The sequence below is a fragment of the Lutjanus erythropterus genome, chromosome 18, assembly GCF_056507025.1.
Source record: "Lutjanus erythropterus isolate fLutEry1 chromosome 18, fLutEry1.hap2, whole genome shotgun sequence".
Taxonomy (NCBI): domain Eukaryota; kingdom Metazoa; phylum Chordata; class Actinopteri; order Lutjaniformes; family Lutjanidae; genus Lutjanus; species Lutjanus erythropterus.
In genome coordinates this window covers 15,786,182-15,813,710 of record NC_139334.1, presented here as the reverse complement: position 1 = coordinate 15,813,710, position 27,529 = coordinate 15,786,182, and the positions used below count along the sequence as shown (strand labels likewise).

General features: G+C 40.2%; 1 protein-coding gene across 1 annotated transcript in view; it reads left to right on the top strand.

Moving 5' to 3' along the window:
- luzp1 (leucine zipper protein 1) overlaps positions 1-27,529 on the top strand; it is a 62,447-nt gene that overhangs the window by 11,319 nt on the left and 23,599 nt on the right. The window contains exon 2 of the mRNA XM_084742596.1: positions 14,110-14,168. The gene's annotated coding sequence lies outside the window, so the exon portion shown is untranslated. The remainder of the gene's footprint in view (positions 1-14,109; positions 14,169-27,529) is intronic.

Below are 27,529 nucleotides of genomic sequence, written 5' to 3'. Positions count from 1 at the left end.
TCGCACAACGTCTGAGTTGCTGGTCTACCACTGCCTCGATCTGTCACTTCGTTTGATCTAACCTTTTAAAACACCAAAGTCACACAGTAACACAGTTTCACCAAAATCACACAATAACACAAACAAACTAAGAGATCGATAGCGAGAGTGATACTTGGCTTATGTAATGGCATGCAATATGTGTTACGTAATGGTTTCCTGGTAGAAAAGGCTGTCTGATGGTAAAGGAAAGTGGTGAAAATATTCTAAATATTGGGTACACTTAAGCTGATATTGATTTCTTTAGGTGGACTTTTTTTCAGTGGCTAAAATACCTTTTGTTGTACATGACTTCGCTACTGTGCTGGTTCTCTTCTTTGCATTTCCAATCTAACCTGAGGACCTGCTGGCTGCTGTAATTAATCCACTAACTATTGATGAGTATCTCAAACAATCCTACAAGACTAATCATTTAACAGTAGATATCTATGATTTTACATGTGAATAGTGACTGCTTGTCTGTCTTTCAAGCTGTCTCCTGCTCTCACACCCTCGGCCCTCCCTGCTGAGTGTCAGTTTATTTAGCTAAACACTCCTGCCAAGAATGTATTTGTGGTTGTTAGATATAACCTGATAGCTGCAGGTGATAAGTCTTCAAATGTTTAATCGGCAGCCTGGCCAGGCCAGCCAGCTGCCCCACATGGCTGGAGCTGGAGTTTGGACCACATTGACTAATAATGTGGGTCACTCAGCTACTGTGTTTGTGTTTTACATGCTGTCAGGTTGACCTGAAACACAAGTTTCCTCTTGGTTTGGCATTTTTATTTTTTTCCAACTGGTTCCTGTGTGGGATTCAGGTTTCTGTTGGACATTTCAGCCTCCAATAAGTTGTTTTACAGAAGGTTCCCTGTGCGCCTGTTTTGTTCCTACACTGTACAGGATCCTCAAAAAATGGCTACCTCGTCAATCCTGGAAGAAAATAGGAAAGAAGTGCAAAGGAAACAGACTTCAAAAGCATGTAGGAGGCGCAGCAAGGCAGGGAGAGGGCGGGAGGGAGTGGAGAAAGGGACGTTTTAACAGGGGAGAGCTAAAGTTAAGACATTTCTTGTAAATTCCTCAGCTGCACTTTTATTTTTTTAGGTGTTCTCCTCCTCAACAGGCCAATATTTCCTCTCTCTCCTTCTGATTGTTATCTTGTCTCGCTCTCATTTTGCCTCGCTAAAGAGGAGACCCCCCCAGCCTCTCTTTTTCCTGTCACTCCCCCCTTCTCCCAGCCTGGTCCAGTAGTATTTTTGGAAGTTAATGAAAAGAGAAATCTGAACCGCTTACCCTTAAAAGGCATGTCTGGGTCAGCTGGGTGGAAACTTGTGTTATTAATGTCCTTCACATTTTCTATGTGAGTGGGTCATCTGTGATTGTAAGTCTGCGCGCGTTCAGTGCGGCGTACAGCACAGGAATGTCTGTGGGTTGGGGGGGACCAGAAGGGAAGGAGGGTGGGCTAGCAAGCAGCAGACCTACGTCTTCAGGAAAGGAGGGGGTCAGGGGCATATTTGGCATATTTTAGGAGCCATTCCAGTCTGGTTCGAGATGCATTCTTCTTCCCAGAGATCTGGCTGGGCAGCCAGACAGGCGATGATCAAGGGAGGAGAAGAAAGGTGAACATCACGCTCTACTTCCTATCAGTCTCGTGATGCTTGTGGTGGAAGACTACACACACCAGGCTAAAAAAGCTACTCACACAGGTGGTAAAAAAAACACCACCTCATGCCACCTACACGCTGATACAGATGTCTAACCCCTCAACAACCTCAATAATATCCTTAAAAGGCTAAATGTTGAACCAAAGTCCTTCACCCAGCGGCACGGTTTGTATGTCTTGGGTACCATCACTACAATTTAATGAGTGTTTATATGCTGAGAGCTGTAATATGTCTCTTTCAACCTCTCTTCCGTAGGATTATAGTTACTGCCTTGGTCCCCTAGAATTTATGATGTTTTAGCCTGTTATTTGCAGTCGGAAAGCTACTAGACTGACGTGACAGTGGTTGGCAGGAGATCACGGTGGCGGTACCAGTCCAGTGCTCAGCAAAGGTCGGGTTCATCGTGAGGTCTCAGGTCGGTTGGAGTAGAGAGCTATTTCTAACCGGCCAAAACATCTATATTTAAGTCTTCATCTCTGGATCTTGCAGTAAGACATTCCCTCTTTGTTTTAAAAATTGTGATTACTGCGTCTTAAATCAAAATGACACTCGACTAAACTAAACTGATTAAAAAAAAACACACAATCAGCTGTGGTGGGTGCTTACAATCCTGTGTCTGGTGCTGCTGTTTCTGGGTAAGACCCAGAGAGACAACATTAAATGTGCCTTCCGTCTCTGTCTTTTGCTTTGATGTGTCTGATGTCTCTTATGTTTTGATCTCAGTAGGAAAATCTAGATTATGGAACCACCTCTAATGTGACAAGGAAGGAGAGACCTGCAGACCAAATTGTTGCTAAATGACTATGAAAATGATCAGAGTCTCTAGATTAGGGATGCCACAGTACCAATAATTAAGTAATTAATACCAATACCAGTGAAATTCCACAATTACCGCTACCTATTTTGATACCACAGTTAAAAATTTTAAATCTCATATTTTGGTAGATGACGCAGACTGAACAGTATAGCTTAACTATGGTTAGAATAAGTTTCAGAATTATGGCATCAACTTGGTACCAAAGCATCGGTTGTTATCACTAAAGTGAAGGGTTTGATGAGTTTGAAAATGATGTGAGTCAAGAGATCTCAGCCCACTTGAACATGTGTTGGAGAAACACACCTCTCCACCACCAGCATAGAAAAGCACCAAGTGAAGAAAGGAACTTTTTGAAGCGTGTTGCTCATCCCTCATCCCTCTGCATAAACTTGTAGAATCTGTGCCAAGGAGCAATGAAGTTGTTGTGGCTGCTTGTGGTGGCCCAGTGCTTTACTTAAACACTTTATGTCAGTTTTCCCTTTAATTTGTCACCTGTTTGTACACTTACTCAGTGTCACAAATAGTCATAGACTGCTGCAAGGAACATAACATGAAATTCATGTAACTAAATGATTGCGTAGGAGATAGTTTTTAAAGGCAGAGAAATTAGAGTATGATTTATTCCCTGAAAATTAATACTGTATGTGACAGTCTGGATTGACACACTTTCTCCTTTCTTTCCTCTGACTAGTTTCCAGGCAACCAGCAGAGACGTCAGGAAGTTACTAGTCTAGACCACGAAATAGTCCCCAGTAAAATAGCAAATTATTGTGTTTACACTTTTTTTCATGGGTTAAGCAAACACATAATGTGTGAATTTTGTTAGCTTTAGAGGCGTTTCTTTTAATTCACTCCTAGAGGAAGAAGAAGTTCAGTAAAAAAAATATGGGCACAGACTGAGAAGTTTAGGAAAAGAAGGATGGACTTTGGACTAGTGTTACCTGTGTCAACATCTCCTAAAGTGTCATTTGTAAATTCACTTTGTTGATGTACAGTGGAGCTGTGTGTGTCTGTGTGGGTGTGGATGTTTGCTCATTTGATCATATGTGGCTCGAACAGTCCGGGTTCGGATCCTCACGTGCTCTTCCTTTGCGAATTATCCGTCAAGTGATCCTCTTGCTCCTCCACCTTGACTGTATGGGGGCGATACACACTCTCACTCTCACACACTCCTGTCTGACCTGCTCTAATCCTTGGATCTACAGGGCGGCTCTCAAAATAAAATTCCTCCTGCAGATTATTTTTCTTGTGATCAGAAAATATACATGTTCTCAGAGAGAGGAATGCTCAGACGCCAAGGCGACCTGGCGATTGCTCACTTCCCCCTCTTCTGTTTCTCTCGTCCTTGCCTGTTTTGTCTTCTGTGCTCCTTTTCTGCTTAACTTTATTTTTCAGATTCTTGGCTTATTTGCTGTGTAGACACTTACACTGAATTTTCAGCAACTTTTCACCACTTTTTTCAAGTACATGACTTATCTTAAGTCGGCTTATTTTCTGTTTGTCCTTTATTTTCACCCTCGTTTAATACCCTCATAGTTAGGTGTTTTTCTTCTTCCCCACAGACATCCCTCCCTCTGTTCATCCATCCATCCATGTATAAGCAAGTCTGGTTTTAGGAGCTTTCATCATTGTGGTGCTGATGCATGCAGACCCCGACTGCTAGGCTATTTTCAGCCTCTCCTTCCCCTCCTCTGAGCCCTTTTCGCCCCTCTTCTCTTCTCTGCTTTGGTTTTATTTTGGAGGAGATCTCTGCACTGCTGCCTTTTGTAAAAGGCAGCTGAGGGCTGGGTTGGCTGGTTTTCCCGTAAATGCCAACATTGCTTTTGGAGCTCCTTCTCATGCTAGCTGTCCCGACCAGGGGAAGTGAAGCAGCACAATGCAAGCCATGGCGAGACCATAAAAATAGACTGGCTAAAGTGCAGCTTTTACTTCAAGAGTCAAACCCTTTCATGTCCAAGATTTTTGTAGTAGTAGTAGAAAAGAAGAAGTGTGGCTGAGTAGAGCTGAACAAAACATTTCTTTCCTCTTTGTTGGACAATTAATACTACAGACAGATTTTGTACAAAGTCTTGAAAGTTTGCAAAATTGTTAATTTTTAAGCAGAAACAAACAACTTTTCAACTCTCCCTCTCGTGTTTCCAAATGGTATTACTGTTTGTTCTGCTTTTGCAAAGACACCACCAACACACAACAACGGATCACTTTCTGTTTCGGTGAAGCCTAGTTCTGGTCAAGTGCATCGATAACTTCTGCAAATTTTTAAAAAATTCTGCAAAGGAGGGGTTTTTCCATTCAGGTGCTTTTCTCTTTTTCTTCTGTTCTGTCACAGTTTATATAAAGGCCTTAAGAGTGTATGAACTTTTAGTTTAGGTACATTGAGAGTGCTTGGAAAGTGCCTGAATTTTACTCTTGAAATTCTTTACGAACCCTGTATAGAGACAGGCAGGAAACAATGGATGAAAAAAGGGAGTATGACATTCAATAAAAGGCTACCAGGCAAGGGAGATGCCTCACTAATGATTATTTATTTGTCAAATGGTGGAAAATTGCCCTAATTTCCCTGGAGCTGATTGGATGAATGCTCAACTGTGGGCTGTCTGCTCACAGCTTTCAAACTGGATCAACATGACAACTTGTGTGGAAGTTCTCTCTCATATTATGTAGTCAGTTATTATGTATATTATAATAGTTCACCGACATGCATTTCTGAAAACATTTTAGAGAGAAATAAGCCATGCAGCTGTTTAAATATAACATTTTTAATTAGTTTCCAGAAGCAGCAAGCCCCTGATTTGCATTAAGTAGCTGCAATTAACCAAGTTATTTTCATTATCGAGTTTCCAGAGCTTTCTGGTAACATGTAAGACTGAGATTATTGATTAAGTGACTAATCGTTTCAGCACTTTCCTTGGAGTTTATAGTCTGAGTCAGTAGAACACCTCTGTGTTAACCTAAACACACCGAGTCACTCATAGTGATAACACACAGTTGCTCAGAGTGAAACAGAAAAACACACAGCGATTCAGACTGTGAGCGAGTCATCCTCTCCCCCCTGGTGGTCCCTTCATCTGCCCTGTACCTCTTTTCTCTTCCTCTTTCCGTGCGTCACTGAAAGTCAACTAACATTTGGATGAATACATAAGACACTATTTACCCAAAATGTAATTTATTCTCTGCTTTCTTTTCTGTTGTGTTTGTTTTATTAGTCAGTGTGCGCTCATCATTGGATAACACATTTTAAACTGGCGTAGCATTGAAACGCTGGTTCACCCACAGTTGAGTTTTGTGTTTGTGTTGGTAAATGTGTGTGTGCATGTGGACACATTGAGACACAGGAGCCTCACATGCAGGAATCCCATAACACTCCTGAGTGGCTCATTTGTGCACTGTGGAACATTGTGGAATACCAGGCATATTTTATGATCCAGCCTTCAGCAGGCTGCCTCTCTTTCTCCCAGCGTCTGGGTTTATTTGTGAAGCTAAGCCGGTCTGGCCATCCGGGCCCCTCTCCTCCTCCTCCTCCTCCTCCTCCTCCTCTCCACTTCCCTCTTCAGCAGAATATTTAAACATTTCAGACATTTAGCTGATGTCTTTATTCAGAGTAACTTACAGTGAGTGGGTGCAGCATATTTGGCTGTGGAATGAACTTGAATCCATGGGATTATCAACACAGTTTGTTACCCTGTGAGAAGTTCAGATCTCTGTGTGGGTCGATATGTATGTATATATTAGGAATGTGTGTGAATAGTTGACTAAAACGTTGCTACCCTTGTTAGTTAAATGTTGCCTTTCAGATGTTATTCTACCACCCATCAGAGATGCTCCATGCACTAAAGGTCCGATATTGCAATTCAGCGAGGGAGAAAGACAGATGACATCTTGTTAAACCAGCGTAGTTTATCAGTATTTTAGTCTAGAAAATGAAGATAAGGTTGTATGAATTGAAGAATATGATTAACATCTTCTAATGGCTCTTAATACATGCAGTATTTTTCTGGACAATCTTTAATGTGATCAGTTAATAAATTGCGCTCAATTTTGGAAATGTTTTCTTACTCTGAGGCTAGTCGGCTAGGCTACATTAAAATTTCTAATTAATTAGCAGAGAATTTATGTTTATTAGAGCTGCAACAATATATCAGTTATAAACTGATTAAATTAATTGCCGACTATTTAGATCAGCATATTGTTTTTTATTTAACTGTTTTGAGTAATGTTTTAAGACAATAATGTCCATATTTTTAAAATTTCAGCTTCTGAAATGTGAATATTTTCTGATTTCTTTACTCCTCTTTAAAACTGAATATCTTTGGCTTGTGGACAAATCAAGATATTTGAAGACGTTGCCTCTTTCAGAAACAGTGATCAACACTTTTCACCAACAACTAATCAATTAATGGAAAAATAATCAACATATTAATGGATAAAGAAAACAACTGTTAGTTGTAGCTCTAATGTGTATATCCTCCTCTTGTGGACTTGACAGACAGACCTACCACATGTGGTGGCGTGTTTTCACTGCCAGGGCAAACAAGGCTACAGCAGAGCTCGATGCCTGTGGCAGAGAGTGACTCTCGCCCACCCACTTGGACAAGCTCGCTGTAGTTTTTACCTCCTTGTTTTCACCCTCTGGTCATACATTTTTTTGCTTCTCTCTGTCTAAACCTCTGAAAATCTTTCCCACTTGCCTCTCTCATCGCTACTTATCTTAAATACTCTCAGCTTCTCCGTCTCATTCCATCTCTTTCTTTGCCCCCCCTCCTATTTTCTCTCTGTAGGTGTGGACTGCGCAGAAGAATGCAGTTAAATTAGTGCTTTATCTCTCCTGCCAGCCAGCTGCATCTGCACTCCCAGCCATGCCAAGCGTTTGAGACACAATTGACCTTAAAAGGAAACAATAGCGGCCTATCAATTCTGCTCTGCCAGTCAAGGAATGGCTCGGTGCAGCATGGGCAGGGTCCAGCTCACACACACACGCACAACACAAGGAAGTGTTTGGGAACTGAACTTTGAAGCTGTGAGGAAATGAGACACTTAAGTTGAAATTTTCTAGTTATTTTTTAGGTGTATCCTGTCTGTACAGGGCTGTAACCTGGATTTTAGGAATAACAGGTTCATGAGTCTGATTTCCCCTAACACAACCCTACGCAACCTTATTTTAATCAGGTGATTTTTTTTCTTTTTCACACCATGAAGGTATTTTGATACCTCGTACGCAAAACGATACTGAAACTATACGATAAAATACCCACAAAAACTGAGCATGAAACCCCCACATTCAGAGAAAACATATGTGCATAAAGGCTGCAGAGTGAGCACTCCTTGTTTTTTTGCGTGGGGTAAAATAATTCCACTGTGTTAAGTCGTCCTGTCCAATCGATGAAGATGTCTGCAATTGGTACAGCATGGATGTGTAATATCGAGTGAGATTGAGGCAGCTGCACAGACAGGTTGGATATAATGTCATCGTCAAGTGGATTTTTCACTTTTCGCCCACTCGGATTTATCTTGCTGGTCCGGAGATTGAACCGACAACCCCAAGCTGGCTTCTCTAAACTTTAGTCCACCACTGGCTGTGTTGCTGTTGTTTAAAACTGTCAGACCATCATAATTTAAAAAGCAAACCCCTAATGAGTCAATTGAGAATGTAAAATGTTTTGAGTTTCATCAGGCAGGTCTGTCTTCTGCAGTCCTGTTTATTCAAAATAGTCGATCTGACCTTTTAAAGACTCCTCGTGTTTTGCCTTGTGTACATGCCAGGATGTTTCTGTATTGCAGAGCTGTGTAAGCCAGCAAGGGTGTTCTGACAATGCATAGTTTTCATGTCACTGTTGTTGTATAAATGAAAAATTGTTGACACTAATCTGTGTAGTCAGCAGTTGTGTGTGTGTGTGTGTGTGTGTGTGTGTGTGTGTGTGTGTGAGAAAGCCTCAGCTGTTGTTTGAGGAACAGGGAGGGTTGGAGCACTGTAAGTCATTAGATATTAGGACAGGTTCTTCAGGTTCACAGTGAAGTTAAAGACGTGGATGATTTTCCATCTGACAGCTCATCAGCTCTCAGACTAAATTCTTACCCCACCTTTGACGCTCAGCTGGAATGCAAATAGCAGCAGGAGGAATGCTGTTCGTAGTCTTCAGTGGCAGCGAATGAAAAATTGATCTCCTGCTCTATTCTTCTCTGGTGTTCCCTCCTCCTTTCTTTAGTGAGCTCCTTCTGTCAGCTACTTTCTGCTTCCTGTCTCTTCCCATCTTTCTCCTCACTGTGTATCTGCTCATTCTTTCCTCCTCTTTTTCCCCTTGTCCTGTTCACTGTGTTTGATTTGGGCATTCCTTTCCTCCCCAAGCAGACAAAACAACGCCAGACCTCTCTGAACTGCAACCCCCAGTACACACACACACTCACACACACACACACACACACACACACACACACACACACACACACACACACACACACACACACACTCCCCTCTGCTAATCACACACAGGAAATGGGCTCCCATGCAAACGAGGCCCGCCTGGCCAGTGGAACCCAGGATGGAGTTTCAGGCCTTGAAACGTTCTCCAGTGGAGGAAATTGAACATGATCTCTCTCTTCCCCCTTCTTTCATTCTCCCTCGTTTATGTTTTATCCGACATGGTTCCTCTGCCCCCTTTTCTTTTGACACCCTATTTTTCATGCTGAATTTGAATGCATCCATTTTGCCGAGGAACGTTGCCATTCAGACCAACTAATAGACATGTACTGTACAGAGTTTTTTCTCCTTGGAAGGATTGAGTGAATCAATATGTTGGAGGGTTGGCAGTTCAAAAATCATGTTAAAATTACTAAAACTTAAAGGGATAGTTTGTATTATTTAAAGTGGGGTTGTATAAGGATAGCAGGGTACACCATGTACACAATATTCTCTGCTTAACCTTGTGGTCAGATGACCTTTTCTGATGGGGGGGCACTGTTATATAGGCCATATATTGCTCTCTCCAAACCAACCAAACTCCACTGGCAAAATCAGCCATTTTACCTCACAGAACATGGGAGGTGTTGCTCTGCCACTGCCTTGATTTTTTAGTTTGTTGTGGAACTTCAGTGTTATAAAAGGGATTCACCGATGTCACACAATAACACAAACAGACAAACTGATCAAGGCAGCAGGAGCCCATCAGCTCCTGTGTTCTGCGAGGTAAAATTACCGAGCGATATTTGTCTTACTTGATAGCAGTTTCTTATTGTAAAAGCCTGTCTGATAGCAAGGTCAAGCGGTGAAAATATTCTAAATATAGTGTACACTTAAACTGATAATGATTTCTTTTTTCTTTTTATTTTAAGTGGCTAAAATATGTTTTGCTGCTGATGCTGCCACCACAGTTAACTGCTTATCTCTCATGCTGGTACTCCTGCTGCATCTCCAATCCAGGAGCATGTTTACTGCCATCTCCTATAGATAATACACTGACTATTGATAAGTACCTCATATAAAACAATCCCCAAATTAAATTGATAGTATTTTTTTAATGCTGTTGGTCAGTCAGACCTGTGCCAAAGTGGACTCGCATGTTTGTATGTGTGTGTGTGTGTGTGTGTGTGTGGCCTCTCATCTACTGTATTTGTTTGGAAAGTGTAAGCCTAAGCACTCAAAAGCACACACTGATGATAACTTATCAACAGCTTTCCATTGTATGTGTGATACAGTTGTGCTCAAAGATGCATTACATGATAAAATGCTTATGTAGAATAAAAAGGGAGGGGAGCACTTTCTGCTCTTTTTGGTGACATTGAGGCAGACATGCTCTGACAGATAATCACATCATGTATCGACACAGATTGTTCAGGGACAGAAAGGCTCTTCATTTAGTACAATGCAGAGCATGCTAATGTGTTTGTTGTGAAAAAGGACAGGACACAAATGATATTTCAGGTCAAAGCAATACAATATTATAACCAGAAGAGTCGTGAAAGAAACCCATGGTTTAAATTTGGTCTAGAACCAAAAATGCTCTTAGTACCTCTTCACAGCACACCAATTTATTGAATATATTTTAAGGATGCACTAATATTTGGTTTACATTAGGATCTGCCTCCAAATAAGATTTAAAAGTGGTTGTTTCTATTAGATATCTGCACACATCAAAAATACAGAAGACATTTTATACAAAAGTTCAAATTCAGCATAAAAGGTTTCCATCAGGCAACAGATGGTGAAGCATCTACTGTAATACCACCACAACCTCCAGATGCAACCAGCTGCCAAGTTTTTTCGTATAGCAGAGTATAGTGTAAGTTTACTTATCTAGATGTATGCAAAGTTTTTGATAAAGTTTTGTGTTGTATAGCTTCACAATAATATATTAGATATAGCAATCTACATTTTTAAAGAACCAAAAGTCGAAATTCTGAACAGTTAACATTTGACATTGACTATTCATTGGTTGGCGCCTGCATGTCCCAGTGGAAGCTGTGGCTGAATTCAATTACAACAATTAACCACTGTCATTTTTTTTTTCAGGTTCATAACAAACCAGATTTCATGAAAATTGGTTCAGAATTCAGTCAAGTTTGTAGTGAAGTCTGCATCACCCATTTTCTTTACTAGTGGCATTTGAATGCTCCAATATCGCAATGGAGTACTAGATCGTCATCAACGGCCAATGAGAGAGATCTTTTTCTTTGCCTATCTTAGAGTCAGGATGCCAGAAAAGATCACTAAAACGGTATTTAATTCATCTTATTCAGATCATGAGATATCAGGTATGGAATTAATCTGGAGATGCTCCAATTTAAGGTGAGACCAAACCTTTTTATGGATGTAAATTCTGGAGCCATGACAAAGTCCAAAATGTGATCTGCTGCAGACTAGTAGGTAAACCTTGTTTTTAGTTGTTGATGACTTGTGGCCTCCTACCAGCTGGTTAAAAGGAGCGAGGAATTAGCGACTGATATAAAACAGAGCAGTCAGTAAAATAGGATTTTTAATGTTTTCCAAAAATGTGATTCACTGCAATGATACACATTCATAAGACCAAATGCACGATGTAACGCCTGACAGACATAAAAATCAAGATCAAGATATTATCATTGCAGTACATTATCAGTAGATATTTCTGTTGTACAAATGAGTGATTCTGAGCTAAGTTAAAAATGACAAAAGAAGTTGTTTTACTCATTGAAGAGTTTTGTGTACAGTGGGATGCGGTTTTATTTTCAGGTTTTGATATATATAGATCCTGGAAAATGTGCTCATCACTCATCATCATGATTTCAACTGCTGTATGAGTTAATACCTTCTGTTCATGACACAAAAGTTTATGGAAATTCAATGCAGTGTGCTACAAATGACGCTGACTTTTGGGGAAAAAGGTATTAACTGAGCTGACGACTGGTTAGAGTCAGATACAAACCCTTGAGGAAGTACAACCTCACACTGTTTGAGTTTATTCTGCTGAGTAACGTAATGAATCCTCCCCAACCTGACATGCTGTGTGCGTGAGTGGGAGCGAGGGGATGAGAAGGAGACAGCTGTTTTCTGTTTCGTTTGGTTACGGGTTGGCTAACTGTCTGAATGAATAGCCCCGACCCCCCCCCCTGCACACACACACACACACACACACACACCAGAAACACATACAAACACAGACAAACATGTGGTCTCTGGTCACCAGGGTATTTGGTGTCTTCTGGATCGCTAAGAATGTGTTGAATCTCATTTGTAAAATCACATGTTTTAATTGAAATGAGGGTTTATTGATCACACAGCGCCCAAATAATGCTGGCTTTGCACGCAGCAGAATTACACTTTTGGTTCAGTGCAGCGAAGAAGCGTGAGAAAGTCAGATGATTCAGCAAACCCTGTGTGCTGGTGTCATGAGCTGCTTTCATGAATTTAAAATGACAGAGTCGAGAGCAGAGCAGAGCAGCAGGCCTGTCTCCTTCCGGTAAAGAGAAGATGTGTAGGATCAAATGGAGAGGACGGCACAGAGGAGTTCAGAGTGACAGGAGCAACTGAAACACTGATTCTCTCTGTCTATCATGAGCTACTTACATGATCGAAGTGTCTTTGAACACATCACCTGCCTCTGCTCCTTCAGTTAGTTTAGCCTAAGTCAAGAGAGAACCCTCTTTGTTAAGCTGGAACATCTGGTCAATCAACAGAAAAGTGAAAAACAGTTTTGATAATCGATTAAAACCTAAAATCCAGTGGTTCCAGTTGGTCAAATGTGAGGATTTGCAGATGTTCTTAATCTTTTGTGTTGATAAATGGTAGCGGAAGAGATTTTTGGGTTTTGCACTATCAACAATCATTTTGGAGACCAGTAAGGCCAAACATCTGACATCTGTGAATCTGTGAGTCTTGGACAAAATGCTAAAGGCCCGTTTAGAGTCAGTGATTGGTTTGTCCATTCTGGGCAACTGTAGAAACATAACAGTGCAACATTGCATCATGGAAAAGGACCCATGCCCTCTGTAGATATAAATGGCTCATTCTAAGATGAAGGATGAAAATGATGAGATGAAAAGATATGAGTCTCTGTTAACAGTAAGAAACAAATAGATTGATCTGTACTATACCTATGGAACATCCACACCACAAAGCAAGTGCTCTTAGGGTGGACAACAGCAGCCCTGATGAAAATAATCAACAGTTGTAGCCCTAGTCAATTTGCAGTAAGCTTGTTGTTACTGTTCTTTTCTCCATTTCTTTTTCTTTTCTTGTTACAATAAAAGTCTTAATGTAAAAGCTGTAAAACAATTCTAACTCAAGATTATGTTTTATGTAGCTTTAAAACATCTCACACTGTGTTCATCATCAGCAGAGTGAGTTTGCTGAGTTGTCATGAAATTATAGATGTTCAAACTTTCCATTATCCTGAGCGCGTCATGACATCAAAGATGATTTCGGTGGTTTATTCTTTAATGTACGTTTGCTGTACCGGAGTGTCCTGTTGCTGCTTACAGTTCACAGGAATGTTCCCTTTCTCCTTCAGCCCCCCCTCCTCGTTCTCCTCCTCCTCATTTCTCCCCCTTCTCCCTCCACTTCCCTCTCTCATCCTTTAAATTCAGTCCAGACTCCAGTCTTAAATCTGGATTCTCTGTGCTTAACCAAACATATGGAATGCTACTGTAGTGGAATGCTCCAAGTCTGGGTTGTTTTCTGCCCGTGTGTCTGCGTGTGCGTGTGTGTGTGTTTCTTGTGTTTGTGTGCGTCTGTGTGTGTGTGCACGTTTTGAAGCAGATGAGAGCTTCTAAGATGATGATGATTATGATAATGGTGCGTGTGTGTTTGTGTGTGTACCAGTGCCTCCCCAGAGAACTGAATAGGGCCTTCTGTTGTCGTGGCCAAACACAGCTTGTCTGCTCATGCATGAGTCTATTGCAAAGCCTCAGAATGCGTCCCATATCTGAGCAGTTAGCTCATTCTTAGCCCGTTAGCTTGACTGCGAACGATCTCCCCTACAGTGAGTGCATTGTCAGCCCGGCCGCAGGCTCAGGGCTTTGCCAACTGCCAAGCATAACAATGGTGAAAGATGGTGTGTGTGTGTGTATGTGTCTTGATATTATGATGACCAGTAAGTGCAGTTTTACTAACCTCATGCCCTGCTTATGTGTTTCTAACCACAGGATGGAGAGTTTGGGAAGAGGAGCTTAACATGTGAAAAACAGAAGGATGCATCTAAAATGTAAGTTGTGTCTTCCTGTGTTTTAGTTAACGTTGATTTGTTTCAGGTCTTTCCTGTTTCTGCACACATTCTGGGTGTCTCTGTGTCACAGAAACTCTGCAAAAGTCATCAAATTAAATTTTACTAAAAGACCTTAATTTGTCAAATCAAAACATCCAGTAAGTCCAGTAATAAGAGAATTTTTGCAGTGAAAGACTTAGATATTACCCTCATGTTGGGTTTGTACAGATTTGTTTGTTTAATCTGTAAAAGCGAATAAAGCTACATAGTACGGCTCGACTTGTTGCTATTCCTGAAGTTGGGAAACAGCACACACGGATGCTTTGGTATTGAGGAGCTGCATCCTGCATTAACTGATAAACCGCAATCTACACTGTACATTTACTGCCAGACTGACAACTTCACTGCTCACCTTTTCACCTGGTCAGCTTGCATTCACTGTCACTCTCTGCAGCTTTCTCTCTCCCTCTCCCTCACCACACATACGAAAAGCAGCTCTCCTGCTTCTCTTATCGGACAGTATGAAGGGATGATGTCCTTGATATGTCTGCACTTCATCAACGGTGGTTTTGTGGGCTGGCATCGACTGAACAAAAAAATTGTGGTCGCTAGTGATGGTAGCTTGGCTGTTTAAAAATTCTGGTTTGTGCAGGACGCCCCATGTTGCACAACCAATCAGTATTAGGCAGTGTTTTCACATCACTGTTCAGTATCAGGCACCAGGTTCTAGGGCTGGGCAATATATCAATATTATATTGTATTGTGATATGAGACTAGATATCATGATAGATTTTGGATATAGTATAAGTGTTGTCCTTTCCTGGTTTTAAAGGCTGCATTACAGTAAAGTGCTGTAATTTTCTGAACTTACCAGACTGACTTAGTCATTATATCCACATTACTGATGATTATTTATTTTTAACATTTTGTGAAAGCACCAATAATTATCCCTACATTATTGTCACGGTATTGAGGTATTTGGTCAAAAAATATTTACTCGTGTTATCACCTCAATCGCTTCTGGAGTACACAACATGTTATCAGTTACAACTTGCATTATCAGTAATTATCGATATCAGCTGACATGAAATTTAACTATTGTGATAGGTATTTCAGTTATATCACCCAGGCCTACCAGGTACTATCCCTGATAGACAGCAAGACAGCAGCAATAAGTCAAATCAAGCTGAAATGCATCTTTCATGTCCCTAGTACTTATTTATAGAGCATTTCCAGTTATACTGCAGCTTGTCTGCCAACTTTGATGTTACGACAAGACTCTGGGAAGTTGCTGATTGATACAGTTACGGTACGTAACTTCCCCTTTGACCGCAACCAGTTTTTTCTTTCTTTTTTTTAATCCTGAGATCTTGGGGGTGGTTTTCCTTTAGAGATAGCCAGGCCAGCTGTTTCCCTGTGCTTCTAGCAGCAGGGAGAAAAAGATTAGCAAAATGCTAAGCTAAGCTGATTGCCTCCTTGAGTTATTTAGACCTTTTTGTTTAACTAGTGGAAATAAAGGAAATAAGTCCATTTCCAAAAATATTTAACTCTCCCATGAAATTTATTGATCAAAAGTTAAAAAGAAAAACATGGATTTCTCAAACCTAGAGTCAAGACAAAATCGATTCCCAGTATTGATAACGATCTGAATTTGAAATATTTAGCTTCCTTCACTCCTCTACCTCCCTTCTTTTCCTCCTCCTCATCCTCCACCTTTGCCCACCATTTCCCCCTTTGTCTCCCCCTCCTCCTCCTCCTTCTCCTCCACTAAGCTTCCGCCCCTCCTCTGCTCTTTGTGAGTCTGTTTCCTGTTGGGCACAAACGCCGGCGCCATACTTCCTTCCCTGTAGCCTGAAGTCACACAGGAGTGGCACACATACAGTATATACTACGCTGTACATACTCTGTAACATATGGGTCAGTGCACTCATACGCAAAAACATTCACACAGCTTTCAGGGACAAGCAGCTGGTGTGTGTGTGTGTGTGTGTGTGTGTGTGTGTGTGTGTGTGTGTGTGTGTGTGTGTGTGTGTGTTATCAGGGTTAGTCAGCAGAGACAGTACATGTGTCACTGTCTTACCCTGTCTACTCGGCGGTCTGCTCACACACACACATACAGCAGTTTAAGGTCAATATGTGGCCAAGGCGTGATCTTTGCGTCTTTACTGAGCTGCATTTACATGCGTTTATTATTCCTGATGCTGGTTCACATCCTGCCTGAGTAGAATTCATCCTAAATAGTCCGGAACTAACAAAGACCATGAAAACCGACAGTGAAACAGGAAAAGGAGCTTCTCGTGTCAGTGTCCTGCTACTAAAGGCACGTCACACTCTTATTTAGGTTTCTCATGATCAGGAGACTGATTCTTTGAAAGCGGGATGTCATTGACTCACACTAAAAGGAACAGTCTGACATTTACATGCATGGATAGATAAAGGGATAATGTACAGTGGGCGGCTCATTATTCAGGGTGATTCACTGAACACATGTTGGGGTATATTTCACAATGATGACCCTGCTCACTGTCCATTATCTTGCTTATTAGACAGCTACTAAGTTTTTTTTCTTAATTAAGATTCTTTTTATTTTTATTTATTTGTTTAGTTTGGGCAGCATTTTGTGTGTATTTGATCCCCTGTCTTAATTCAAGTTTTTCTATTTGTGTATTATTAATTTTAAGTATTTATAGCTGTTAAAAATAGTAGTGAACGTTTACTGTTTCACTGCCCCTAATGTCATTTTAGACTTGATACATATAAATAAAGAATATTGACAGAAATATCAATATATTTTACTCCTTAATACCAGTATTGGCATCTGCCCTGAAAATCCAGTTTCAGACGGCTCTACCGTACCCCAACGTAGGACAGCGTATATTTTGAATTGCTTCCAATGGGAATATAACGTATTTCCACTCTGCTACAAAAACCAGCAACGTCACAAGGCACTGAGCGTATGGCGCTGACTCTACACTAAACTTTTGCGTCATGAATGAATTGGGGTTTACAGTGTAAAATACATTTTAATGGGTATTTATTCATATTGGAATCTATTGCTTTTATGTTCAAGTATCCCTTTACATGTTTAGATATGGTGTAAGGTAAAGGGTTAAAAAGGAAATGAGCAGCTTAGCTTATCTGTTGTTTTTTACTTGCCTTAGTCTATCTTCTTTGTTTACTCACAGTGATAGAACAGCCTGTAATAACTGTGTGCCTCTGTCTCTTCTCTGATGCACATTTTTCATCATTTCACCTCCCGATACCTCTCCGTCTCTCCTCCCTCCCTCCCTCCATCCTGTAGCCAGTGCTGCATTCCTGCTGCAGTAATCCACTCTGGCAGCTACCTGCTCTGCATTCTGTGGAGTCACTCCCCTCTTCTCACCCTCTCTCCTCTTCCTTCTTGTCTCTTTTTTCCCCTCTCTCTATTTTTCTTCGCTTACCTCGCAGTATTGAATGCATTTTGCTCTGCACATTTGCTTCGATTAAGCTTTCCTGCTGCTACCCCTCTCTCTCTCTCTCTGTCTGTTCTGTTTCTTCCTCATCAGAGAGCCACTGAGGTCTCCATTCAGCCGCAGCAGGCAGCTAATGCCAAGGCTCAGGCTGATGAAGCACTGCCAAGCTCTGCCAACCAAGCTCTGTGTGTGTGTAAATGTGTGTGTGTGTGTGTCTAAGTGTGTGTACAAGGATGGGAAAGCAGTGAATGAGCAGGATGTCAAGCAGCCAGGCAGAAGGTTGAAGGGCTGTATGTTAAGAGCTATTGATGTGTCTGTGAATCGACAGTGTTTGTATAGGCAGTTGTCGTCAGCCATTGGTGGGGCTAGCCTGATTAAACTCCCTGCCCATCATCATCATCAGAGAGGTTGATGATCCCTCATCATCTCCCCCTCCCTTAGGTTCACTGGGAAGGACGTGTAAGTGCAGCAGGAAGGCAGAGGAATGGGGATGAAGGACAAGGGAAGGAAACGGAGGGAGTGCAGTAAAGGGGGGTTGGGGTGATATTTAAAGGTATAGGTGACAGGACCAGACGGACATATGACGTGACAAATGATGGCAACTAAGAGAGGAAAAAGTGAAGGTGATAAAAGAAAAGAATGAATAGTAATACAATGTTTGACCTTTACTGGAGGAAATGGCAAAATACATAATTTATGACCTCCCAGTTCAATTTCATACTCGAGTAATTTCTTCAATTGTGAGGAAAAAGCATCAAATACAAATACACCACAATCCTTACATTTGAATCACTTCTTTGACAGCTCTTCTCTTAAGTACTTCAAGTGCAAAAATAAAGAAATCAAAATGAGATTTAATAAATAAATAATACATAGTCAGACATTGAAACAGAGATAAAACAAGATAAACAAATTATTATTGTGGTATTGTTAAAATGTGCTGAAAAGCCTCTCGACGATTTTAAATGGCATCATGTCCCTCGTAATGTCATGGTTTTCACTGATGCAAAACAAACTGCATGCTTTACCTGCATCTGAGAGACTGTTTCTAACTTTGGTTTATCCTTGGCAGTATTTACTCAGAGCTTTTAAAGTGTGTTGAACAAACAAAGTTGTAATATAATTAACATTTGAAACAGTAAAACAGTTCATCTGGAATTTTATCATGGTCTATCATGAAACTGATTATAGTGTCATCCCTACCATCGAGTATTGAAAAATGTCTTGCCTTGTCTAGACTGCAAACGGCATGTCAACATTACACTGGCATGATGACAGCATTCATGTAACACAGAGGCGTCTGTCTATAGAATCTCTGGTCACATAATTCAAAGCGTCCGGGGCAAACAAGCAGCCAAACTTTCTGTGCGGTGTGCAGTTCTCCGTCGGTATGTGCAAATATTCCTGATCTATTTTTCCATCAACACAATGCATATGATTGTTGCGTAAGCCTGGCAGTGTGTGGATGAGCAAAAGACTGATAAGATCTAATAATGCTGGTGATTGATTGTCTGATGTTACATGTTGTTGAGGCATATAAAAACAACGATATTATTTTCCTGGTATGACAAACATCACCCTCACAGCCATTCCCTTCTTCTTTAGCTTAAACAGACTGCTGGTTTTAATGTTAATGACAGATATTCCATCAGTTTAATCATTTTATTACAGTCATCAAGACTGAATTAAGTGTAGAACAGTTTCTCCAGCTGGTCTTTGAACAGCTTCCTCTTTTGTAGTGTGCAATTATACTATAATAAGATAATTTTCTTTTTGTTTAAATGGTTTTATAAAATTGATATTGAACAAAGTAGCCTTAAGGAACCAGTATCATATCTAAGGTGTTGCTGTCTGTACCTGTATTGAAAATTTTAGAATGATACCCCAGTGTTATGTGCCTTTCGGCCCTTTCCATTCTTTAACTCAGTCCATCTGGGATGAGTATGTGAAAAAAAAAATGGATGTGAGGTAGCATTTCACCATAAATCTCACCTCACAACTCTGATAAGCCTGTAAATGCATTTGTTCGCTCTGTGGCATCTGGTGTGAAGTTACATTTCTCACATTTTGAGTGTGTCTGCAGACAAATGATACTCTGCAGACACAGTGTGAGGCTCTGTTATCTCCTGACTGTAAATGAAGCGTTGCTTTTGTAAATGTTTGCTCAATAGAGTGTGAGAATCGTCTAACGTCAGGTTTTACAATTTTAAGTTCAGCTAGTGAGCAATGAGCGTGTCTCTTTATCTAATCCTTAAAATTTGTTATATTAAGTTTGTTCATTTGAGAGAAATCCATTCTTGAACAAGATCAGACCAAAAATAATTCTTTTTCTTTTTTTTCATGTTTTTGAGATATCCCACAAACTCTCAAACAAAGAGACAACTAAATGATGAGGGTAAATTATCTGTCTGCCTGCCGTTTTCTGTTCTTATCACTCTGTAACTCTCTTAACCTTTGTCTGTCTGCCTCTCCTCAGTGTGTCTGACTCATACTTATTCACACAGACTGTGAGGTACTGAGTGTTGACTCTAACAAGTGTCATCATGTTGTGATGTTTTCATGTTCTCTTATCAGTGTGAAACGGTGACACACGCACATTCCTTCCCGAGCAGTTCACCATTGCACACAACTGCACCTATCTGCGTGCACTCATTCAGTCATATAAAGTTTGTGCTGACGTCTGCTGATACCTGAGAGCGCCGGAACAGCTGTTAAGCTTCGCTTTAAATAGGTAGCCAGTGTCGGCCCTGACAGAAAACACTGTGTTAATGCTCAGAGGTCAGAGAGTTTCTCATCAGTTGAATAATTCAACTGCACATGCAATACTTGTTTTGCTCTTTGAAGATAATGAGATAATCATCACAAGAATTTCCTCATCAGATGGGGTTTGTCAAGTTGTCATGGAATTACAGATGAGTGATGGATGTTCAGATTTCCATATTTTCTGGGCATGTTAAGGTTTTCGAATCGATGTTGAGATTAAACTAGATATTCATGGATGCATAACATAAACATTTTGATAAGGATGGCTTTAAGAGTACTGTACTGATTTAGCATTGCACACCTCTAACATCGCTGGCCTCATGATGGACAGTTTCAAAAAAGTATTAAAATCAGTATAGCAGAACCAGAGATATGCCTCAGATTACGTCGTTTTGCTCTGGAGCCACAATTTTTTTTTATTTTAGGTAGCAGTAGCACTCAACTATAGACCTGTAAACAGACTTTGGTGTGTAAAATTGGTACACTTTGCCTTAAAAATAGTTTCTGAAGAATTTTTGACCAAGATATGTACCAAGTAGGACATAATAAACTATTCAGTGGCCTCTAATGGACAAACTTAGTGATAGCAACACTGTGCACAACAATGTCTTTTTAACATCAGCTAAAATAGCATATGCCCATATGGATATATCTACAGAAAACTAATATGGGTTGATATGTTGGCATGGTGGAGTAGTAAAACAAACTGCTTTTTGCCTGGTACGATACACTGCGATATGATGCCATGCAGTACAATATGATACAACTTAATTGTCAATAAGTACTGAATTTCATGTAGCATTCTTAGGCATCTACATTCAAAAGATTACACACAGATTAAGCATACAGTATCTGACACTTTCCACAAATGTCTAACACAACAAACAAACGCACAACAACAGGACAAACTGATGTATAAAAGAATTTCTCAGCGTGTCGTGTCTGAATGGAGGGATGCTGAATCGCCTGTTAGAGGGCTGAAGTTGGTGCTCTTTGTTTAAAACGTGCAAAGAGTAAGAAGAGATGCTCTTAGCAAGTCTGATCATGCACTTGTTGTGAGTTGCTTGAAAGGAGTGTCCCATAGATTGGCCAGTTTATTTAATGATATTGTTTAGTTTTAAGTTTCACAGATAGGCTGCCGAACCAGGCTGAACAGCACGACATCCAGAATCACTGATTTAAAAAAGATTTACTATTTTGTTACTTACCTTTTTTTTTCTGACCATTTAAATCCATCATATGATCAGTGATTTATGTTGTTATGTATTACATCTATTAAGTCACTTACATTGTAAGACATTGTGTGTTGGTAAATGACCCACTGTTTATTTCTCTCTCACACTCAATTCTCTGATCATCCAATTTACTGACAGCTCATTTAATGTCATACTGTGGTTGGACAGTTTCATCTCTTACTGGAGTCTTCCTGTCTATCACTTCACAACGGGGGGCTTCCAGTGGTTTCAGTCCACAAGATAGCAAATTACACAAGATAAACTGTTCAGAAGTCATTTGAGTTTACTGACCCTTCAAGTCTGACTTTATTGGCTTTGACAAATATACGTTATTCTTGTTTTCTCCTCGTGTGCACAAGTATTTATTCTATATTTTGACTGTAAAGGATCATCCACATAGTTTCGGTTTCTTGTAGACAGGTGTGTAGGAGAAAATAGTCAGAGGCAAGAGAAGTGAGAACACCAACACCATGTCGTCCTTTTACTTGGACTGAACTTTATTTACGTTTCGGTTCTTACACCCTTCATCAAAAGCCTGGATTTTTACCAGACAAAGGACCAACAACTTAAACATTGTATCTTAAATAAAGTGTATTGCAAGTAAAATGACACTATGCAGGACTTCTTCCTTCTCTTAATTCTACATGTGCAAAATGTTTTTTTCATCGCAGCTCCTTTAATAAGATTTTATGCTTACACATGGCTTTTATGGACACATGACTGTCTCTCATTACTTACTGAGCATGACTGATTTAGTACATTTATTTCACTCATGATCCTGTCTTATCATATGGGTGCAATCCCCAAATAACTAATTTGTTAGAGATTTTCTATGTCTGATCATAAACATTTTATCGTGTCTCCCATATTTGAAGTATCCATGTGTTTTTTGTTATCTGTACAAGAACCACACTATTTAGCAACAAATTTCCATTTTTTTCCCCACATCGCCTTCCCTCGGTTTGGCTGAGCTACGTTACAGAAGAAACACAATCTGCTTCCCTAATCAGCACCTCACTCCTGTTTGCCCCAGTGTCTTGTGTGGCGTGTTTGCATGTTTCCAGTGTCAGAGACCTCTGACCCCAAACACAGGGGGCAGCAGGCTGAGGACATGCTGGAGAATAGTTGGGAAATATTTCATGAAAACATGACTGCAAATCACACAGAACATAAATCTCTGTGTTTATATCAGTGACAAGAGTATTGCCAAACGTTTGTTTATTTGAAGTACTTGTGCAAGTGAGCCCCAGAAAGTATTTTGTGCATTTAAATAAAATTTATTGCAGTTTTAGAGAGTCAGTGAGTGAACATTTTAGTAATGGTCCGAGAATGGGCACATAAGTTTGTGCAAATATGTTTGAACTTAATGGCAGCTGATAACTGCGAATAACTTCTGACTTCTTTGGAAATGCTGAATATTTGCAGATGTTCTACTGCTTACTGCTAAAAAGTGAAAGAGCAAGCATCAGAATGTGTTGCATTGTGCAGAACATTTGAAGAGAATGGAAGGAAGAGATTAATGACAACACCTCTCACACATCTGTAGTACAGATCGTCAAGGGTCAAAAAGTCTTAAAAGTTCAGAAAGTTTGGACTGCAGGCACATTTTTCTCTGCAAAGATAATGACTCACTGTATTATCAGAGCTGACTGTGCGTCAGATTGGATCCGCTTGGTTATTAGACATATTGACACTAGAGCTAAACTGACTAGTGTATTAATCCATTAGTCAGTTGACTGGAAAATAATCTGCGTTCATCAAGCAGATATTCCAAAAAGAAGAAGAATCCTTACTTTTTGCTTCTCAATATATGCTGCTTTTCTCTATCTTCATATCATTCTTTTCAGTATTTTATGTGTAGAATTAATCAGTTTGTCAGTCGACACACAGGCCTAATCAGCAGCAATAGCAACAGGACCTTACTCAACCTAATTAGACTAAAAATAACTTATATAGAGTCATGCCTTGATTACTAGGAATGAATTGGACCCATGAAGACTTCCTATCTGTAGCATCACCTGCCATTGGAGCTGAAATGATGAGTCAGTTAGTCAATTAGTTGTCAGCTGTTAAATTATTTGCCAACTATTTTTAGAATTGTTTAGAGTAATTTTAAAGAAAGAATGTCTGACTTTTCTGATTTCAGCTTATAAAATGTGAATATTTTCTTGTTTCTGTAGTCCTCTGACAGTTCTTTGAATATCTTTGGGTTGTGGGCTAAACAAGACATTTGAGGACATCACTTTGGGAAACAGCAAAGGTGCTGAAAGGATGCTAGATGTAGTGCTGAAATGTAGCAAGTATAGCAACCTGTAACCCTCTTTTGTTGAGCATCCATCCATCTAATACACTGAGTCTCCTCCATCTGCTCTGTGATTTTCTGTATTTCTGTCAGAACTGATTACACTTTGTTAATCTAGATCTGCCCGAGGACTACCCAGCAACTGACAGGCTAGTATTTTCGGGTGCTGCTGTTTTAAATAGAGCATTTAATATCCTTCCTCTGCTCTGCTCCTTGGTCGCAGCAGCTGTGACTGTTCCATGTAATCCTGTGTGTAGTGCTGATATCCGATCAAGAACATGCTCTAATTTACTGTTGTGCCACCAAGCCAAGCCAAAAAGCTCTGAGGGCTTTGAGTTTGGTTCAACCTCTTCAAAGTTACATCTGCAATTAGGTCATAAACAGAGAAGCCAAAAATTTAATGCATGTGTAGAACCATCCTAGTTTTGATGTTGTAAGTCCTCTGGCTTTTCTGTCTCGCCCTGCCAGGTCTGTCCTACCCTCTTTTCCAGCCTTCTCTGGCATTTCTCGTCCCCCTCCTAATATTTACCCTCTCTCATCTTCTTATCGTGCCCACTCGCATAAGCAGGGTGCAGGTTTTAAGCCCCAGCAACAAGACTCTTGATGTAGACAGACCGGGGAGGAGGGAGGAGCGCAGACCTAGAAAAGACTCTGGGTTACTGGGCTGAGACCGGGGAGAGGACTCTTACTGTCTAGCCGAGCTTTCAAAATAAAATTGGCCATGATGCTCACATAAATGTTTGTTATTATGGGCTTCACCCTGAGCTTCACCTTTGACCTCACTGGCTTAAAGGTGTGTAAAATGTGACTTTATCTTGCTTTTTTTGCAGGGGATACATAAGAATAGTACATTGTGACTGAGATTTAGTTTCCAAATATATGTGTATGGATAACCTCTACTTTCCTCTGTATGCTCTTTTTTAATCCTGCACCTGTACCTATTTAGGGATTGTTGGTGTACATTTTCTGTCCTCTGTGCAGCCTCTATTATTACCATATATGTAAGAGCATCTCAGGGACTGTATTTAAATGGGTTTGCAGCCAAAGGTAGGAGTAATTCACACATGCAAGTGTCAAGCAAGTCACAATTTACTGTGGTGAGAATCAAGCTAGTCGAGTTGAGTCTCTGCTCATGTCAAGCAAGACGAGTCAAGTCATTGCTGCAAGTCAAGCAAGCCACAAGTCAAGTCATATGAAATTGTGATGGTCCTCCCTCGGGTTCCACATTTTAACCAGTTACAAGACAGAGGTCATGAACATTTAAGTTTTATTTTCAACATTAATGAAAGATGTTGAAGCCTGCATGCATCTTTGTGGCTCTAAATGGCTCTAAAGTAAAAACAGAAGCCAAATGTAACCTAGTTTAAGCATAACATCAGCTTCATAGCTAACATTTCACCTGCCAATAAGTTAGCTGACAAATTCATATGAAGATTGTGTACCTTAAATTGATAGGCTAAACTAAATGTTTTGAATTTTGTAAAAAAAGAAAAATGACAACAACTTTTGCAACAATAGACTTTTTCTTGCACTGCTGTCTCCATTTTCCTCTTTTTTTCCTTCTCTCTCTCTTATTTTGGTTTTGTGACTCCCTGCATGTGTTCAAAACCATAAAGAGCAACTTGTTCTCTTATATTAGTTCAGACTGTTAACAAATGACAGGAAATCCAAACTGAAATGAATCTAAGGGTCCATGCTGAGCATTTCCAGTCAGCCCTGGGAAGAAAGACCCCCAAGAGAAATGAAGCAGCCTTGACGTAACAACTCAATCTTTATTTTGGTTTCAATCTAGAGGAGAAATAAGTGGTGGAGGAGAAGAAAAGAAAAAGAAAAGGCAAATAACGTCACTAAGGAATATCTTAACATTGAGTGACAAGCATACAGCGTCTGCTATGTCGTTACAGTGGTATTGTGGTTAACTTACATGTCCTCTCCCATAAACAAATCTATTTTGTTACCAGAAACAAAGTTTTGTTTACCCACTATTTCACCACACTTCAATACTAATACTGTCAGCGGTTATTTCACCCAGGATCTTAAGGAAAAATCCAAGGGGAGAAGGTATTCCCATCTCATTTCAGCTTGTTCTAATGAACCAGCGATATGACCCTTAGTTCCTTATCCATTTTTCTGCTGAAATGCAACACTGCCTTTCATTTCTTTACCATTTTTCCAGAAGACGTGAAAAAAACGGAGAAAAAAGTAACATGACAGCACAGGAAACGACAAACCGAACATTATGGGATGCCGGTTTTCTCTTTCTTGGAAAAATGGAAAAATGCAGGCCAAGCATCAGGTCTCCACCATCTTGTGGCTTCCAGTGCTGCGCCAGCATCCATCCACTGCACTCGTCCCTCCTCACACACGCACACACACACAAGTATTTGTCACACATTCACATATGCAAACTGGCAGTAACCCCCTACACGAAGATGTGGTTGAGGCATTTTGATTGGACACGGGCCCTTTATTAACTACCATTTATGAGGCAGAAGAGCTTCAAACCCATAAGTTCCAACCTAACGTCAAGTGCAATAGAGAGGGGAATTTTTTTCTTTCCTTCCTTCTCTCTTTCATGGAGAGAACAGAATGTACTGAAGGCAACAGGCAGGCAGGAAGAGAGTGGCTAAAGCCCTAATGATATGGTGTATGATTGTAACCTTGGTGTGTGTGTAAGTGTGTGTATGTGTGTGTGTTGAAGAGGTCCATCCACTCTGCTTGCTCTCGCTCTCAAAGTTTCACTTCCAACTCTGTTAAGTGTTGTTGGTCCAATGCAAAATGAAGCTAACCCTCCAGTTTTGTGTTTCTTTGTTCTTCCTCATGCTTTCGCATGCATCACTGTCCGGCTCTCCAGTTGCATCTTTCAATGCATGTCAGTCATCTTTTTGTTTTGTTTTTTTAACTAACACATTCACAAACTCATAAATTCACATTTAGCAGGCAAGAGAGGTTTCACTGTTATGTTTGTATACTACATCCAATAAATAAACAAATAAAGTCACAAAGTTTCCAGAAATTAAATATTCTTGCACATATTTCCCTTATTAAACACAAAAATACAATTGTACACCTTTTGCATCTAAGACAAGCTTAATTGCTGTGTTAACTCATTTTTAACTTAACAGGAAACCAAAATTGGAGTCACCAAAACCTTCTGGGTTATTCTTTCCACTCTATTAACAAGCACTAACTCTGATTTGGTCGAAATAAATCCTTAATTCATCACATTAGACGAGAAAATAAAAGTGTGTGCTGAAATTCTGAAAAACCCCTCCCCCCATTATTTGCCAATTAATTTAATAGTTGAGAACTAATCAGTTAATCTACTCATCATTGCAGCTCTAAACTGCAGCCGTGCAACTGAAACTGGTTGTGGATGTTATGCATCAGGGTGGTATTAACTCAAGAATGGGGCCCCAAAGCAATTAGCTGTGGGCCTTTATGTGCTTTGTTGTAACCCAGTGAAGCAGAAATTTGTTAAAATGTACCATGTAGGCACAACTGATATGAAAATGATAAAGGCCTTAAAACTAGATTTTAATTAAACTGGTTATAATTAAGGCATTGCCTTAAGGACCCTGTTTTTTCAGTTTTAACATGCTTTGGCGG